General features: G+C 42.1%; 1 long non-coding RNA gene across 1 annotated transcript in view; it reads right to left on the bottom strand.

Annotated features, from left to right (window-relative positions):
• LOC108514050 (uncharacterized) overlaps positions 1-17606 on the bottom strand; it is a 78636-nt gene that overhangs the window by 26565 nt on the left and 34465 nt on the right. Inside the window, exons 3-4 of the long non-coding RNA XR_001881092.1 lie at positions 3611-3762; positions 1993-2472 (exon numbers count right to left, since the gene is read on the bottom strand). This is a non-coding gene — a long non-coding RNA (uncharacterized LOC108514050). The remainder of the gene's footprint in view (positions 1-1992; positions 2473-3610; positions 3763-17606) is intronic.

Below are 17606 nucleotides of genomic sequence, written 5' to 3' on the forward strand. Positions count from 1 at the left end.
GACACATGAAAAAATGCTCAGCATCACCGGCCATCAGAGAAATGCAAATCAAAACCACAATGAGATACCATCTCACACCAGTTAGAATGGCAATCATTAAAAAGTCAGGAAACAACAGGTGCTGGAGAGGATGTGGAGAAATAGAAACACTTTTACACTGTTGGTGGGACTGTAAACTAGTTCAACCACTGTGGAAGACAGTGTGGCGATTTCTCAAGGATCTAGAACTAGAAATACCATTTGACCCAGCCATTCCATTACTGGGTATATACCCAAAGGATTATAAATCATGCTGCTATAAAGACACATGTACACTTATGTTTACTGTGGTACTATTCACAATAGCAAAGACTTGGAATCAACCCAAATGTCCATCAGTGACAGACTGGATTAAGAAAATGTGGCATATATACACCATGGAATACTATGCAGCCATAAAAAGGATGAGTTCATGGCCTTTGTAGGGACATGGATGCAGGTGGAAGCCATCATTCTTAGCAAACTATCACAAGAACAGAAAACCAAACACCGCATGTTCTCACTCATAGGTGGGAATTGAACAACGAGATCACTTGGACACAGGAAGGGGAACATCACACACCAGGGCCTGTTGTGAGGTGGGGGTAGGGGGGAGGGATAGCGTTAGGAGATATACCTAATGTAAATGACAAGTTAGTGGGTGCAGCACACCAACATGGCACATGTATACATATGTAACAAACCTGCACGTTATGCACATGTACCCTAGAACATAAAGTATAATAAAAAAATAAAATAATAAAAAAAATGGCCATAATAAAAAAATCAACAAATAATAAATGTTGGTGTGGATTCGATGAAAAGGGAACACTTCTATGCTGCTGGGGGGGGAGGGGGGGGATGTAAATAGTACAACCACTATGAAAAACAATGTGGTGATTCCTTAAAGAACTAAAATTAGAACTACCATTTGATCCAGTAATCACACTACTGGAAAAGAAGTCATTACATGAAAAAGATACTTGCATGCACATGTTCATAGCAGCACAATTTGCAATTGCAAATATACAGAACCAGCCCAAATGCCCATCAATCAATGAGTGGATAAAGAAATTGTGTATATATCTATATGATGTAATACTACTCAGCCATAAAAAGGAATGAATTAATGGCATTCACAGCAACCCGGAAGGAACTGGAGTCTATTATTCTAAGTGAAGTAACTCAGGAATGGAAAACTAAACATCATATATTCTCACTCATAAGTGAGAGCTAAGCTATAAGGATACAAAAGCATTAGAATGATACAATGGACTTTGGGGACTCAGGAGAAAGGGTGGGAGTGGAGTGGGGGATAAAAGACTACAAATTGCATTCAGTGCATACTGCTCAGGTGCTGGGTGCACCAAAATCTCAAAAATCACCACTAAAGAACTTACTCATATAACCAAATATCACCTGTTCCCCAAAAATCTGCAGAAATAAAAGATTTTTTCTAATGTAAAAAAAAAAAGAAAGAAGCCAAGTTAGGTGAGTACATATCTCAACTGGTGATCAACAGGGAAACGAGAGAACTACATCACTTGGGCAAGGAGCCCTTCCTTCCCCAAAGCCGGAAGGTAAATAAGCTCCCTTCTGCACCCAGACACCATCTTGGCCACAAGAAAAAGGAAGGAAGACCCTTCAGAAAATAAAACAGCTACAAAAGGGAGTTTGGATTTTAAATTGCTTAAATATGATTATATATACAACACAAAAATAAAGCAGTTAAATTGGAATAGGTTCATTTACCTTCAAATCACACACTTAAAAAAAAATTAGTTTTCTAAAATCATTGGAAATTTAAGTAGCTCCAGTGTTAGCTGAGGTCAGTCATAGAAAAGCAGACGCTAGGCTTGTTGCAGACTCATTACAGGTTAATTCAATTTGGGCCTTACTCTGTATAAGTAAATAACAAGTGTCCACTTCTAATGTTTCAGTTTGAAATGCTCAAGCTTGCTCAGTTCAACTCACCACCCTCCTGACTAGGTGTCCAAGGAGACCTTTGGTCTTAGAGTTGTCCTGGAGACAGAGGTAGGTTACAAATCAGGGAGTAGCTTCCTCTGATTGCTGCGGAGTAAAGGAGAGAGGACTCAGCTGGGCACCCACAGTGGCTGTGATTCACCTGGAGGACGCTTAAGGCCAGCACTGAAGCTCCCAGTACAGACCGGGACCATCAGGGTGGGGCGTGGAACTTCTCTGGCAGTGACATCCCTGCTAGCTCTTGTGTTCACCTCCACACATACACTTCTTCCCCCTTCCTCAGCCAATTTAACCTATGTCCCCTTTCTTCTGTTGCCACAGCAGAAAATTATATTTTCTTTTTCTGACACAGTAGCTATTAATGGCTAACAGGAATGATAATCCATTAAACCTGAACCCCAGAGCATTGATTCCTTTCCTCAAGGTCAGGAAGAGCTTTCTTCAGAAACAGTATTTCCAGATCTCCCATTCCTGAAAGAGAAGGGAGAGGTTTGCTTTCCATGCTAAAGAAGGTTGCCCAAACATTCACTACTACCTTCCTCCCATGCCCAACAGGACAAATGACTTCCAGAGAAAAGGGAGAGAAGAAAGAAAGAGAAAGAGAAAGAAAGAAAGCTTGAAGGAAGGAGGAAGGCAGGAAGGAAGGAGGAAAAGAAAGAAGGGAAGACAGAGAGAGAAAGAGAGAAAGAAAGAAAGAAAGAAAAGAAAGAAAGACAGAAAGAGAAAGAAAGAAAGAGAGAAAGAGAGGAGAGAAAGAGAGAAAGAGGAAGGAAGGAAGGAAAGAAGGAAGGAAGGAAGGAAGGAAGGAAGGAAGGAAGGAAGGAAGGAAGGAAGGAAGGAAGGAAAGAAGGAAGACAAATCCAAGATGAGTTTGGGGGCCAAAACAGATTATCTCTAGTAAAACAAGGTAGTTAACCAAAAAAGAGAAAATAAGGGATTCAGACAAATGGGGGCCCCAACCCAGGAAAGAGGCAAAGAGACGTCCCAGAATAAGAATGAAGAGAAGGCCCGGCATGACAGCTGACAGCAACAGGCCTAGAGAAGCCAGTCTAGACTGCAGCGGAAGGGCAGAAAGCTCTGGAAGGGAGGTTTGGTCTCCAGGAGGAAACAGAATTAGTAGATTACCTAATATTGTCCAAATTATGACATTGCTGTATTTGCAGTAATCAGAGAAGGGAAAGTGTGTGTGTCTGTGCATGTGTGTATCTCTGTGTGTGTCTACGTGAGTGTGTGTGTGTGTGTGTGTGTGTGTAAGGGGGCAAGAAAGAGACACAGAGAGAGAGAAACTAGAAAGAGAAAGATTGAGGTAAGACCCCATCTACCCTGAAAAGAAACCAATACATAATGTCTGAAATTGATAAATCCAGGGAAATGGCAGTATAGCCATGTCGTTCAAAAACATGGTGTCAAACACCAGCATGAGCAATTAGATAGTTGAAAGTGGTTGCCTCAGGGGAGTGGGCATCAGGAGAAGTGAAGGTTGAACAAGGGCTTCTGCTTTTCATTTAAGCTGTGGAGGATTAAGGATGGCCACAAGTGACACCATTCACGTGGAGGGATGGGGCCCATCTTCCATCCCCAAGAATTTGGGCTGGCCTCTGCTACTTACCAATAACGTACCAGTGGACAGGACAGTTCCCCATGATCAGTCTTGCTTTTTAAGAGGATTAGAAGCTTCCACCATGGTCTCTTGAATCCATGAATCATAATTCCAGAAGACCAAAGACATTGCTCAAGAAAACACGTGGACAGGCCCTGAGACTGCAGAGAAAGAGAGAAAGAACTAGCTCAGCCCAAACTTCTGGCCACCCAGATCGATCAACCGGCATTCTAAACAAATAGCCCTCTGTGAGGTAAGCTGTTGTGGGAAACGGTAGCTGTGCCAGTCTGGCTGCCCAGTAGCCAATCCTTAGCAAACAGTGACATCTCTAACACTTCTGTTTAGAATGTGGAAATACTTGGGCCTGGCGCAGTGGCTCACGCCTGTAATCCCAGCACTTTGGCAGGCCGAGGTGGGTGGATCCACAGGGTGGAAGCGGGCATGAGCGAGTAGCTCAAGAGCCCAGTTACAGAATTTTTGGGGGTTTAAATACACTCTAGAAGTTCCCACTGGTTACTTGGTGTGTGCTCTATGTAAATGAAGAAGCTAAAGTGAAGTTAAAAAGTTATTTACTTGGTGTACGCCCTATATAATGAAGAGGATATTTCCTGTCATAGCTAAAGTGTTTTGTTTGATTTAGTTCTAGGAAGTCTTTAGGTACCCCGCCTCCAGGTCCTATTCTCCTGCCTCAGGATGACAGTATCACAATGGGAAAGCCTCATCTTCTGACCAAGACGGGACCCGGCAGAACTATCTAGAAACTGCAGTACAAACCAGAAGGGCAGCATGGGCCTCGCTTCATTTTATATTTGGACTATGTATGACATAAAGGTTTTTTTACCTTCTAATTGTCTTCCTTTTATTATTTTGCTGACTATAGAGAAATACACTTTCAAGATATTAAGATGCTCTGTGTGTTTAATTACACAAGCTGAGAATGGATACCATTTTTTAAAAGATGTTCTTGGCCGGGCGCGGTGGCTCAAGCCTGTAATCCCAGCACTTTGGGAGGCCGAGACGGGCGGATCACGAGGTCAGGAGATCGAGACCATCCTCGCTAATATGGTGAAACCCCGTCTGTACTAAAAAATACAAAAAACTAGCCGGACGAGGTGGCGGGCGCCTGTAGTCCCAGCTACTTGGGAGGCTGAGGCAGGAGAATGGCGTAAATCCGGGGGGCGGAGCTTGCAGTGAGCTGAGATCCGGCCACTGCACTCCAGCCTGGGCGACAGAGCGAGACTCCGTCTCAAAAAAAAAAAAAAAAAAAGATGTTCTTTACAGAGCCTCTGTCTTCCTGTTCTATTATGTGCTATTATCGCATTCTGAGCTTTCAAGCAAAGCAGTTGCAGGATGACTCCTGGCCTCAAGCGATCTTCCTGCCTCTTCCTCCCAAAGTGCTGGGATTACAAGGCATGAATCCCAAATGTAGCTGCAGGATGGTTGCAACTGATTTCCACTGAACTCCTGGTTTCTGTTTCTGAATGCTGTATCTTTTTAAGTTCTTTATTTTCTTCTCTAGTAAACAGCCGTGGGTAATTTTTTAATGGAAAAAAAATGACTATTTTGAAAATATTGGAAAATGTCTTTATTTTTTCCCTGTACTGGATTGATAGTTTGGCTGGGTAACAAATTCTAGGTACAGAGTCATTTTCTTTCAAAAGTTTGAAAGTATTGCTGTGTCCTCGTTATCTGTATTTGTTGATGAGACATTTTAACAATCACATTTTTATTTAAAATGATATGTTCTTTTATTCTCTTTTCACACATTTGTGATTTTTCTCTTTGTCCTTGGAACTTTGTGACTTATTTGTGCCCTCTGACAAGCTCCCTAATGTACTTTTATTTAGTTAGTTATTTTTTTTAGAGACAGGGTCTCACTCTGTTACCCAGACTGGAGTGCAGTGTCACAATCATAATTCACTATAACCTTGGACTCGTGGGCTCAAGCAATCCTCCCACCTTAGCCTCCCTGAGTAGCTAGGACTTCAGACACATGCCACCATGTCCAGCTAAGTTTTTTTTTTATTTTTGTAGAAACGAGGTCTCGCTATGTTGCACAGTTTGGTCTCAAATTCCTGGCCTCAAGTGACTCTCCCACCTCTGCTTCCCAAAGTGCTGAGACTACAGGAATGAAACCCAAATGTAGTATTTCTCTCATGCAAGATTGTAACTTCACCTTTCTGACATTATGACTTGGGGAATCTAACTCATGACAAAGCGCATAGTTATTTGATACTCCCATTGTCAAACACTCCATTTCTACTGTGGTAGCATTCTAGAAGCTGTTTTTCAAATGGTGAGTACCTCTCTGATATGCTAATTTGTGCTCATTCTAGATGTCTTTCCTGCATACCACTTACTAGGGCTTTCCAGAAACTCTACACATCATCCCTACCCAGCATGATTACTCCTAATTCCATTGGATATGCCTGGTCTTCTGGCCTAAGCAGTAAAGTAGCTTGCGCTACAGGCTGCACCTGCTTCTGAGTCTTCTTTGAGCTCCACTCAAAATAGTCTCCCAACTTACCTAAGAAATTAGAGCAGTATTCTGAAGTAGAATATGTACTGTCACTACAGTCCAAAGAGGCCCATTGTTAATGTGCTCTTTTTTGGGGGTGAAAAGTTTGAAGTACAATAATATTTGCTTTACCTTAAAGGGGGTATCCCTGCATAGCCCAAACCACTGAGTCCCTAAAATCTTCATAAGTATGGCAGACCCCTAAATCATTGTAGGATTTATCTCCCAGGCTATGACCCAAGACCCATGGGTCTTGCCAAGGTATCTAGAGTACTTCCCACTTCCTTGCACCAACACAATTAACATGATGTCATCAATATAATAAATACTGTGATGCTCTGTGGAACGTTAAGATACACAAAGTTCCTTCCTACTATACTGTGACAAAAACCTGAAGAGTTAAAATAACCTTGCAGCATGGAATATATTTTGCTGTCTTTTCTGCATAAATGTCCTCTGCTTTGATCCTCTTTCCAGATGGGAAAAGAAAACATTTGCCAGATCAACAACTGAAACCAGCATCGCAAAGTTATAACTGAGACAGTGAAAGAGATCTGACCTAACTGACTCCATCTTGCTTCTAACCTCCAAGCTGTCCTTGTTCGTTCCTGGGTGTAGGCTGATCTAACTCTGGGAGAAACTTAGTTTACAGTTGAGAACAAAGATGATAACAGCCCTCTCCCAAAACAAATCCCCTTCTTGCCTGGGGACTACACTGCCTTTGTAAGACTAACAAATTAGCCAAAAGATTAGAAATTATGGTTTAGGACTCCTGCAACTGGAGACTACAAGATTCTGAACCTCCTCAAATTGCTCTTGGGGATAACATGACTCTTACAAAGCTAAGATCAGTGTTTGAGATATTTTGCAGACTCTGCACTCGATGGATCAGCTGGCACCACTCAGATCAATAAACTGGCTCATCTGATCTTGTAACCCTCACTCAGGAACCAACTCAGTGCAAGGTAGCTTCAACTCCCTGTGATTTCATCTCCGACCCAACCAGTCAGCACTCACAACTCATTGACTGCCACCCACCCACCAAATTATCCTTAAAACATCTGATCCTCAAATGTATGGGGAGACTGATTTGAGTAACAACAAAACTCAGGTCTCCCTCACAGCCAGCTCTGTGTGAATTACTTTCTCTATCGCAATTCCCCTGTCTTGATAAATCAGCTCTGTCCGGGTAGTGGGCAAGGTGAACCCACTGGGCAGCCTCCAGCTGCCTCAACTTTGAGGTCTTTTGCAGCATTCACTCAAAGTCCACATAGTCCTGGTCAAAGACTAAACATGGCAAAGTTTCTAGAGCTGGTCCATTCTTGCTCATCATGGGATTCCTCTAATGGGAAATCTTTCCCCAAGGGCTCCCCACCAGCCTAGCCAAACTTTCTCTGAGACTCTTAGCTATTATGATGCTACTTCCACCAGGTTCTTGTTGCTATCTGGCTATTGAGTGATTCAGTCCCACTAAACAACGTCAACCTGATTGTCCTTCTTTGTTTTTAAGAAACAGGGTCTTGCTCTGCCACCCAGATTGGAGCACAGTGGTGTGATCATAGCTCACTATAGCTTCCAACTCCTGGGCCTTAGCAATCCTCCTGCCTCAGCCTCCCAAGGAGCTATGGCTGCAGGCATCCACCACCACTGATTGAGAGCCACTTCCAGTACTCACTGTCTTGGACACAGACTTGAGTGAAAGTGCAGGTAGTTTATTTGGGAAATGATCTCAGGAAGCAGGTAATGAAGTAGGAGAGATAAACGAAAGGTTCTGTCTAGAAGCTCTGAAGGAGAAACTATCCCACGTCCCTCCCCTAGCTTGTAGTGGCTGCAGGCAATCCTTGCTGAACTTTGAATTATGGATCCATCACTTCAATCTCTGCCTCTGTCTTCACATGGCTTCTTCCCTGTGTATGCTTGTGTCTCTATGTCCAAGTTTCCATCTTCCTATAAGGCACCAGTTATTGGATTAGAGACCATCCTAATTCAGTATGGCTGGCCTTATCTTAACTTGATTATATCTGCAAAGACTCTATTTCCAAATAAAGTCACACTCTGAGGTTCCTGGGAGACATGGATTTGAGGAAACACTCTTCAACCCAGTACAGGCTCCAAAGACAAATAACTAATCACATAGTTCTGTCCTTTTGGCCACATGGATATGTGGCTTCAGGGACCAACAGAGTAACTGTTATTATACACATTATCTTGTTATAATAACTGTTATTATGCACATTTATCATGATTTACATCATTGGATAAGTGAACAGTCGAAGTGTTCTCCTAACATGTGCCAGAGCCAAAGTATAATGGTAAACCAGGCCAAGAGCATTCTTTAGTTCAGTGATTTCCAAACCCTTTACCCACAGAATCCTTTGTTCAAATGACATTTTATTAGGGATGTTCAGACAAACATAATGGATGAAAGATGTTCTTGCAGAAACAGGGCTGGCAGGACCGGAGGCTCCCACCTCCTGGGTCAGATTATGCAGTAAGGAGCTTCACAGAATATGACTGGAAATCCACATACCTATTTTTCTGTTTAATTCAGGAAGCAGTTGCTAAACACAACAGAACAAAGTAAGTACATAGGGCTAAGAGAAGAGGTAGAGAGAAGAACAAAATGAATTTAGGAAAGACTAGAAAGGAGATTGCTGTAGGCACTTTAAGTATGTGGATCCAAAAAGGAGAGGAAAAGTCTGAGAATACCAGTATGTAGCTTCCTGGAGATCCCAGAAGAAAAGGTAAAAGAATGAAGAGGAAAAGGAAGGAAGAAGCTACTTATACAATGATTTAAAGTGGTAGCTGGTGTTTTATGTCTTCTTGGATAAAGCTCTAAAGTTTCCGGAGTCAACTTTGAGTCAATTAGCTACATAGGGCAAGCATGTTTACACTGAATGGCTTAGAGATCTTCCCAAATAAGTAGATAAACAGAAGACTTTAGTCTCCAACCTCATGAATCTAATACTTTCTGTGAGCATTTAGCTTGTATACAAAGCCAAATAAAAGCATTCTATCTAAATAAATCGATGATAATTTATATCTTCTGATCTTTCCAAAGAGAAATGTTTGTATGTGGAGAAAATAAATAAATAACATGATGTTTAAAGGAATAAACAATTCTACCCCACAACACACAAGGCAAAGTGAGATACTAAGCCATTCAATGAGTCTAGCATCTTTACCAAAGAGGGAATGTATCTGTCAAGATGCCAATGGATTAAACTTTTCTAAGAAAACATTTTAATTTGTTGTCGGAAATAGTTTTATATCTAACTTATTGATTTTCACATGTTGAAACTAGCTGAGCCTAATAAGGAACTAAGTATAAGTTGGAAACCATTCAGCTATCAAAATACTGCTAAGTAGTATTACAACAATTTCATGAAAATGCCTGAATAAGATATTTTGTTCAGCAAATGCTATGCCACCAATACCACCTCAATGACTAATTTCTTTCAGTGCAAGGTTCTCCTTGTACAGGCGACTCTTAATCTTTTTTGGATCATGGATCCCTTGGAAGTCTAGTGAAGAAATCTCTTCAATGCATTTTTTAATGCATAGAATTATATGAGCACCAATTATATTAAAATATAGTTATTAAAATAATTTTTAAAAAACAAATTTGTGATGGGACAATATATGTTCTCTTTATTAACACATTAGATAATAAAATCTAGGGGCAGGTTATCTAAATATCATAATTTCACATAGTGATGGGCATAGGTGGTTTTGTTTTTTGAGTTTTGCTTTTGTTTTTTTGTTTTTTGTTTTTTGTTTTTGGAAGGGGCGAGGACCAAATCTTGCTCTGTCGCCCAGGCTGGAGTGCAGTGGTGCAATCTTGGCTCACTGCAACCTCTGCCTCCGGGGTTCAAGTGATTCTCCTGCCTCAGCCTCCCGAGTAGGTGGGATTACAGGCATGCACCACCACGCCTGGCTAATTTTTGTATTTTTAGTAGAGATAGGTTTCACCATGTTGGCCAGTCTAGGCTCTAACTTCTGACCTCAAGTTACCCACCTGCCTTGGCCTCCCAAAGTGCTGGGTTTACAGGCATGAGTGGGCTGCCCCCGGCCTGAGCATAGATAGTATTTTGTGAGATTTGTCAGTAACTAATATGATTTGAATATATCTGTGATTTCTATTGGTGACAAAGTCATAGGTACTGATAGTACCATTGTGATGTGATTTTTATATTCATAACTGAAGCAAATGTTAATTTTAAGTTGGAAATGAATAAAATAAAATGGAATTTTTTTCCATCCACATACTTAGACCCCCAGTCTCTCACTCCCTCCATGAGGCTCTCTTTAATTTCAAAAGTTCTCCTTTTCTCAATGGCCACAAGGGGCAAGAAGCCTGGATGAAGAAATACTCTCAGAAACTCCCACTCTTCTGGTTCCTGCTCAAGGCTGCACTAATAAAAGTTCTTCATACCTACCTGCACCATCTTGGCTGGGAAGTCAAGGTATAGCAGAAGACTGAGTGTCTGGGCTACCCTGCCTGGGACCTGGGGAGGGAGGCTATTGACACCAGTATCAGAGATTCAAAGTAACAGAGATGGAAGGGAGGGTAGAATTTATCTGGTGTCTGTTAGGAAAGCACAGCGCAGGGCAGTAGTGAAAAGAGGGGCTTCACAGGCACTGCAACTGACCAAACCACTGCAGTCTCCCAAGTGGGGCAAGCACTGCAGTGGCCTGAATGTTTGTGTCCCACAAAATGCATATATTGAAGCTTTATCCCTACAGTGATGGTGTTAGGAGGTGCGACCTTTAGAAGCGATCAGATCATGAGTGTGAAGTCTTCATGAATGAGATTAGTGCCCCTATTAAAGGGACCCCAGAGATCTTTCTTGCTCTCTTTCCTCCATATGAAGATACAAGAAGAAGATAGTAGCCTGCAACCCAGAAGAAGGCCCTCACCAGAACCTGCCATGCTGGCACCCAGACCACACTTCCAGCCTCTGGAACTGTGAGAAATAAGTTTCTGTTGTTTATAAGCCATGCAGTCTACTATAGTTTGTTATAGCAGCGTGGACGAACTAAGTCAGGTACCCCAGGGTGTTTCATGTGCTGTGTCGAGGGGCCAAACATGTGCGTTTGTTCAATGTCTCACTTATGGGAGGCCACTTTGTGCTAGGCACTGTGTGAGATGCTAAGAGTAGACACCTGGGCTCTCATGGATCTGGAGCCTGGCACCTTCACTGCAGTCTGGTGACTGCATGAAATGCCCAGAGTCCCTCTATCTGATATATAACAAAAAGAATAGAGAAGCCAGACAGTCCACAGCAGGGTGTGGTGACTGATGCCTGTAATCCCAGCACTTTGGGAGGCCAAGGTGTGCAGATCACTTGAGGTCAGGAATTTGAGACCAGCCTGGTCAACATGGTGATACCCCATCTCTACTAAAAACACAAAAATTAGCTGGGTGTGGTGGTGCACACCTGTAGTTCCAGCTACTCAGGAGGGTGAGGCAGGAGAATCGCTTGAACCTGGGAGGTGGAGGTTGCAGTGAGCTGAGATCATGCCACTGCACTCCAGCCTGGGCAACAGAGCAAGACCCTATCTCAAAAAAAAAAAGAAAGAAAAAAAGAAAAGAATAGAGAATAAAGAAGACACAGTTGTTCCTAAAATAACTTCTGTTTATTTTCAGCCAACTGGGAACAAATAAAATCCAGGCCAAATTATTTTTGTCATTTAGCTTCAAAGACAGACAGCACTGCCATACATAACTCCAAAGACGTGTTGTCTTTGTCCCTGTGTGTCACGCTACTAGCAGCATAGAGGGCTTCCCTCACAGCTTACTCTGTTATCTAGAACCAAAGATTCCAGGGCTACAAGTGATCTTTAAAAATCATCTAGTTGGCTGGGTGCGGTGGCTCACGCCTGTAATCCCAGCACTTTGGGAGGCTGAGGCAGGTGGATCACCTGAGTTCAGGAGTTCAAGACCAGTCTGCCCAACATGGCAAAACCCCATCTCTACTAAAAATACAAAAAACTAGCCAGTCGTGATAGCAGGTGCCTATAATCCTAGCTACTTGGGAGGCCGAGGCAGGAGAATCGCTTGAACCTGGGAGGTGGAGGTTGCAGTCAGCTGAGATCACACCACTGCACTTCAGCCTGGGCGACAAGAGCGAAACTCCGTCTCAAAAAAAAAAAAAAAAAATCATCTAGTCCTACCCCCTCACTTTCAGAAGAGAAAACCAAATCCAAAAAAGTTAAATGAATTGCTAAAAGTTGAATCTCCAGCTAGGAGCTAGAATGCAAGTGCTCAGACCTTGTTGTAGTCCTGATGTTATATCATCAATGGGATCTCCATACTAATTTCAGCATTAAAAGCCTCCACACATGCACTGAATGGGTCTATCCACATACAGCAGCTGACTTACACACGTTTTCACTCAAGAGATTGTTGTTTCCCACTATCCTTTATAACAACTATTCCATGACAACTAAAGAATTGATGATAGATATAAAAGATAGAGTGAAGGTGATGGTTAACTTTTTTCTTTTCGAGACAGAGTCTTACTTTGTCACCCAGGCTGGAGTGCAGTGGCACGATCTCAGCTTACTGCAACCTCCGCTTCCCAGGTTCAAGTGATTCTCCTGCCTCAGCCTCCCAAGCAGGTGGGACCACAGGCGTGCACCAACACACCAGGCTAATTTTTTTTATTTTTAGTAGAAACAGGGTTTCACCACGTTGGCCAGACTGATCTTGAACTCCTGGCCTCATGCGATCTGCCTGCCTCTGTCTCCCAAGGTACTGGGATTACAGGCATGCGCCACTACACCTAGCCTAAATGTGATGGTTAATTTTATGTATCAACTTTACTGGGTCATTGGGTGCCCAGATATTTGGTCAAACGTTATTCTGGGTGTTTATGTAAGAGCGTTTTTTGGTGAGATTAACATTTAAATTGGTAGGCTGAGGAAAGATTACCCTCCCTAATGTGAGTGAGCCTCACCTAATCAGTTGAAGGGCCTGGTCAGTATAAGAAGGCTGATCCTCCCCCAAGTAAAAGAATTCTTTCTGCCTGGCAATCTTCAACATGGAGCTGGCTTTGCTTTTGTTTTGTTTTGTTTTGTTTTGTTTTGTTTTTAGATGGAGTTTCCCTCTTGTCACCCAGGCTGGAGTGCAATGGCGTGATCTCCACTCACTGCAACCTCCATCTCTGGGGTTCAAGCAATTCTCCTATCTCAGCCTCCTGAGTAGCTGGGATTACAGGCACACACCACCACACCTGGTTAATTTTTGTATTTTTAGTAGAGACGGGGTTTTACCATGCTGGCCAGGATGGTCTTGAATTCCTGATCTCAGCTGATCCGCCCTCACTGGCCTCCCAAAGTGCTGGGATTACAGGCATGAGCCACCATGCCCGGCTGACACTGGCTTTTTTTCTGCCTTAAACTCAAACTCAAACTCCTGGATGTTGAGCTTGCTGACCTTTCAACCAGAATTACACCATCAGCTCTCCTGTTCTCAGGACTTTAGGCTTGGGCTGGAACTAAAGCATCGGCTCTCCTTGATGTCTGAAAAATGTCCCCCCATATGACTTCTCCCTCATCTTCTTCATTCACCTCTACTCTCAGATATCACCTTGGCTGACTGACCCTCCAGATCTTGGAATTTGTCACCCTCCATAATTGCATAGGCCAACTTCTTATAACTAATGTTTCTCTGAAGAATGCTGACTAAAACAGTGACATACTCATGTGCAGTCTTATGTTCTAATATAGTCTTCCTACTAGAGATACAAATTTTTTAAAAAATGTTCCCTTATGTGCTTCAAAATGCATCTTGATTTTTCATTTTCTTTCTTTTTTTTTTTTTTTTTTAAGATAGAGTCTCACTCTGTCACCCAGGCTGGAGTACAGTAGCACACTCACAGCTCACTGCAGCCCTGGCCTCCAAGGCTGAAGCAATCCTCCAACCTCAGCTTCCCAAGTAGCTGGGACCACAGGAATGCACCACCATGCTCAGCTAGTTTATATATTTTTTTGTAGCGATAGAGTCTCCCTATGTTGCCCAGGCTGGTCTTGAACTTCTGGACTCAAACAATCCTCCTTCCTCGGCCTACCAAGGTGCTGGGATGACAGGCGTGAGCCACTGCGCCTGGCCCAAAAGGCACTTTCAAAGTAATTTTGTTAGATTTTTCCAGCTGCTAATACAAATCATTTGGTAGCACCACCATAGATCAGACACATTAAAAAACAAAGAGTAAGTGTGAAATCCCAAAGTGATCACTAAAATGAATACTACAATATTCTAGTTGTTTTCTGTTGAATTAGGAGATTGAGTTCCTGAACTGGTAAATTTTATTACTAGATCGTAAGTCCTCTGGGAAAGCAGGTCAGCTTAAGGGTGGCTGGCCAGGGTATGGGAAGAGAAATCAGAGTCCGATAAAAATAGCAATGATCAGCATTTGTTTGGTGTCTACTGTATGCCAGGCACTTTGCAATTATTCATTCATCCAAACAGATATTATTGAGCACTTTTTATATTCCTGGCATTGTTCAAGGCTCTGGAGATACAACCATGTAAAAACAGATTTGATTTCCTATTCTCATGGAATTTACAGTTTAGAGAAGGGAGAGAGACAAGTAACAAATGTTATAGAGAAAAATAAAGTAAGGTAGTGCCAAGTAAAATAAGTTGTAATTTTCGTCAGAGTTGTCAGGGAAGATATTACCAAAGCCAAGGTGACATTTGAGAGTAGAGCTAGCCAGATATAGTGGCTCATGCCTGTAATCCCAGGGTTTTGGGAGGCCGAGGCAGGCAGATCGTTTGAGCACAGGAGTTTGAGATCAGCCTGGGTAACATAATGAGACCTTATCCCTACAAAAAATACAAAAATTAGCTGGGCATGGTGGTATGCACCTGTAGTCCTAGCTACTCAGGAGGCTGAGGTGGGAGGATCACCTGAGCTCTGGAGGTCGAGGCTGCAGTGAACTGAATTGTGCCAATACACTCTAACCTGCGCAAGAGTGAGACTCTGTCTCAAAAGAGAGAGCGAGAGAGAAGAGAGCTGAATGAAGGAGGTGACAAAACAAATTTCATGTGGGGGAACATTTTTCAGACATGGAAGCAAGCAAATACAAGGGGCCTACAGCAGATGGATGTTTGTGTGCTCAAAGAACAGCAAGGAAGCTAGGAGGACTGAAGCAGATTTCAGCAAGGAGACCAGTAGTAGAAGAAGATAAGGTCATAGAAATAGCAATAGACCAGATTATGCAGAGTCGTAAGCATCTTTGAGATAGATAGTAATGTTAACATAAACGAGATAACTGGGATTCAGAGAGGTTTGCAATTTTCCCACCACAACTCAGCCTGGTGAAACCTGCCTTAGACCTAGGTATATGAGTCTAGAGCTCTTTTTTTTTTTTCTTTTTTTTTTTTTTTTTTTTTTTTTTTTGAGATGGAGTCTCACTCTGTTGCCCAGCTGGAATGCAGTGACGTGATCTTGGCTCACTGCAACCTCCGCCTCCCAGGTTCAAGCGATTCTCCTGCCTCAGCCTCCCAAGTAGCTGGGACTACAGGCACCCGCCACCACGCCCGGCTAATTTTTGTATTTTTAATAGAGATGTGATCTTAATCTTCCCACTTCATTATGTTATCTTTCTCCAGAAAAAGCTTAAATCCTTTCTGATGGTTTTGTATATCCCTAGTATAGTGCTTGCAGTAAATATTTGCATTTTCTTTTTTACTAGCCAACATCACATATCCTTCCTTTGTGGCGAGAAATCCCCATTGTGTTGGTCTTGGTTCATCATAGCAAAACCACGTGGTTTCATATTCCTTCTTCCCAGTCTAGGCAGCTAGGGTGAGGGCATGGGATCTGAGTCAACTCAACGCCCCTTTCCTAGACTTTGAAACTTGAGAATGTACTGCAAAGATGCAGGGTCAGGTGGGCCACGTGAGTCATCTGGCAACGCTGGTGGTGAGTGTCTAGCAGGACAACAGCAGCAGTGGCACCCTGACCTGAAGTGCCTGTGGTATGACCTTGGATGTATTCCTGGAATCCTCCTCTTTTCTTGGCCTGCTTTCCATCATTACCAACTATTCTGTGACCCAAAAAAGTTGAGGGAGCACCTTCAGCTCCAATTATGTACTCTTGCTGAGAAAAATTGTGTAAGACTTTGGAACGTGGAAAAAAAAGATTACTTTTTTCTCTAAAAATTTCTTTTCTTTTCTAGAATGTTCTATACAGCATACTCTTCCCATGATATTGCTACCTTTCATTGTATTTTAACTACTTTACAACTCTATAATTTGTAGAAAGCCAAAAATAATACAAATTATTCCTGTCCATACAAATGCAAATTAGTTGTATTGGAATGCAGCTGATTATCACCTGTGGATAGGTCAATGTTATACATGCCTTTAAATTCATTTTAGCTTTTTTATTTTTTTTGAGACACCATCTGGTTCAGTCATCCAGGTTGGAATGCAGTGGCCTGGTCACAACTCACTGCAGTTTCAACTTCCCGGGCTCAAGTGATCCTCCCTCCTCACCCTACAGGCATGCACTACCATGCCCAGGTAACTTTTTCTATTTTCTGTAGAGACAGGGTGTGACTATGTTGCCTGAGCTGGCTCAAGCAATCCTCCCATCTCTGCCTCCCAAAGTGCTGGGATTACAAGCCACTGTACCCAGTACATTTTAGCATTTTTTATCTTCTTATATATGCATGTGGTACTTTAAATTCTCCTTTCAACCTGTTGTAAGTTTTTAATGGTTCTCTCAATAGTTAATGATGTAAATAAAATCTATGCCAAGTCACATTTAATTATTCATTTAAGCATTCTTTATCTGCTTATATATATGTATGCAGTACTTTGAATTCTTTCAACCAGTAACATTTTATGGGTTCCCGCAACAATTAATGAGTTAACTAAAATTTGTTACGTGTATTCATTTTATATTTATATCGGATGCATGATATAAACATTCACCTTTTTAAAATATTAGCCTTTTAAATCATTATAAAAAGAAGATACCTGCACTCGCAAGTTTATTTCAGCACTGGTCACAAGAGCAAAGTCATGGAATCAATTTAAGTGCCCATCAATGGAAGACTGGATAAAGGAAATGTAGTATATATATACCATGGAATACTATGCAGTCATGAAAAAGAATGAAGTCATGTTCTTTGCAGCAACCTGAATGGAGGTAGAGGTCATTATCCTAAGTGAAATAACTCAGAAACAGAAAATCAAATACCACATGTTCTCATTTATAAGTGGGAACTAAACAGCAGGTACACATGGCCATAAAGATGGAAATAATAGACAATGACTCCGAAGAGGGGGAGAAGGGGAGAAGGATATCGAATAATAATAATAACCTATTGAGTAAAATGTTCACTATTACTCTAGAAGCCCAAACCTCACCATTACATAATGTATCCATGTAACAAACCTGCACATGCACCTCCTGAATCTTAAAAAAAAAAAAAGGCCAGGCGCGGTGGCTCAAGCCTGTAATCCCA

This window comes from Rhinopithecus bieti, unplaced genomic scaffold (assembly GCF_001698545.2).
Source record: "Rhinopithecus bieti isolate Rb0 unplaced genomic scaffold, ASM169854v2 scaffold_32105, whole genome shotgun sequence".
Taxonomy (NCBI): Eukaryota; Metazoa; Chordata; class Mammalia; order Primates; family Cercopithecidae; genus Rhinopithecus; species Rhinopithecus bieti.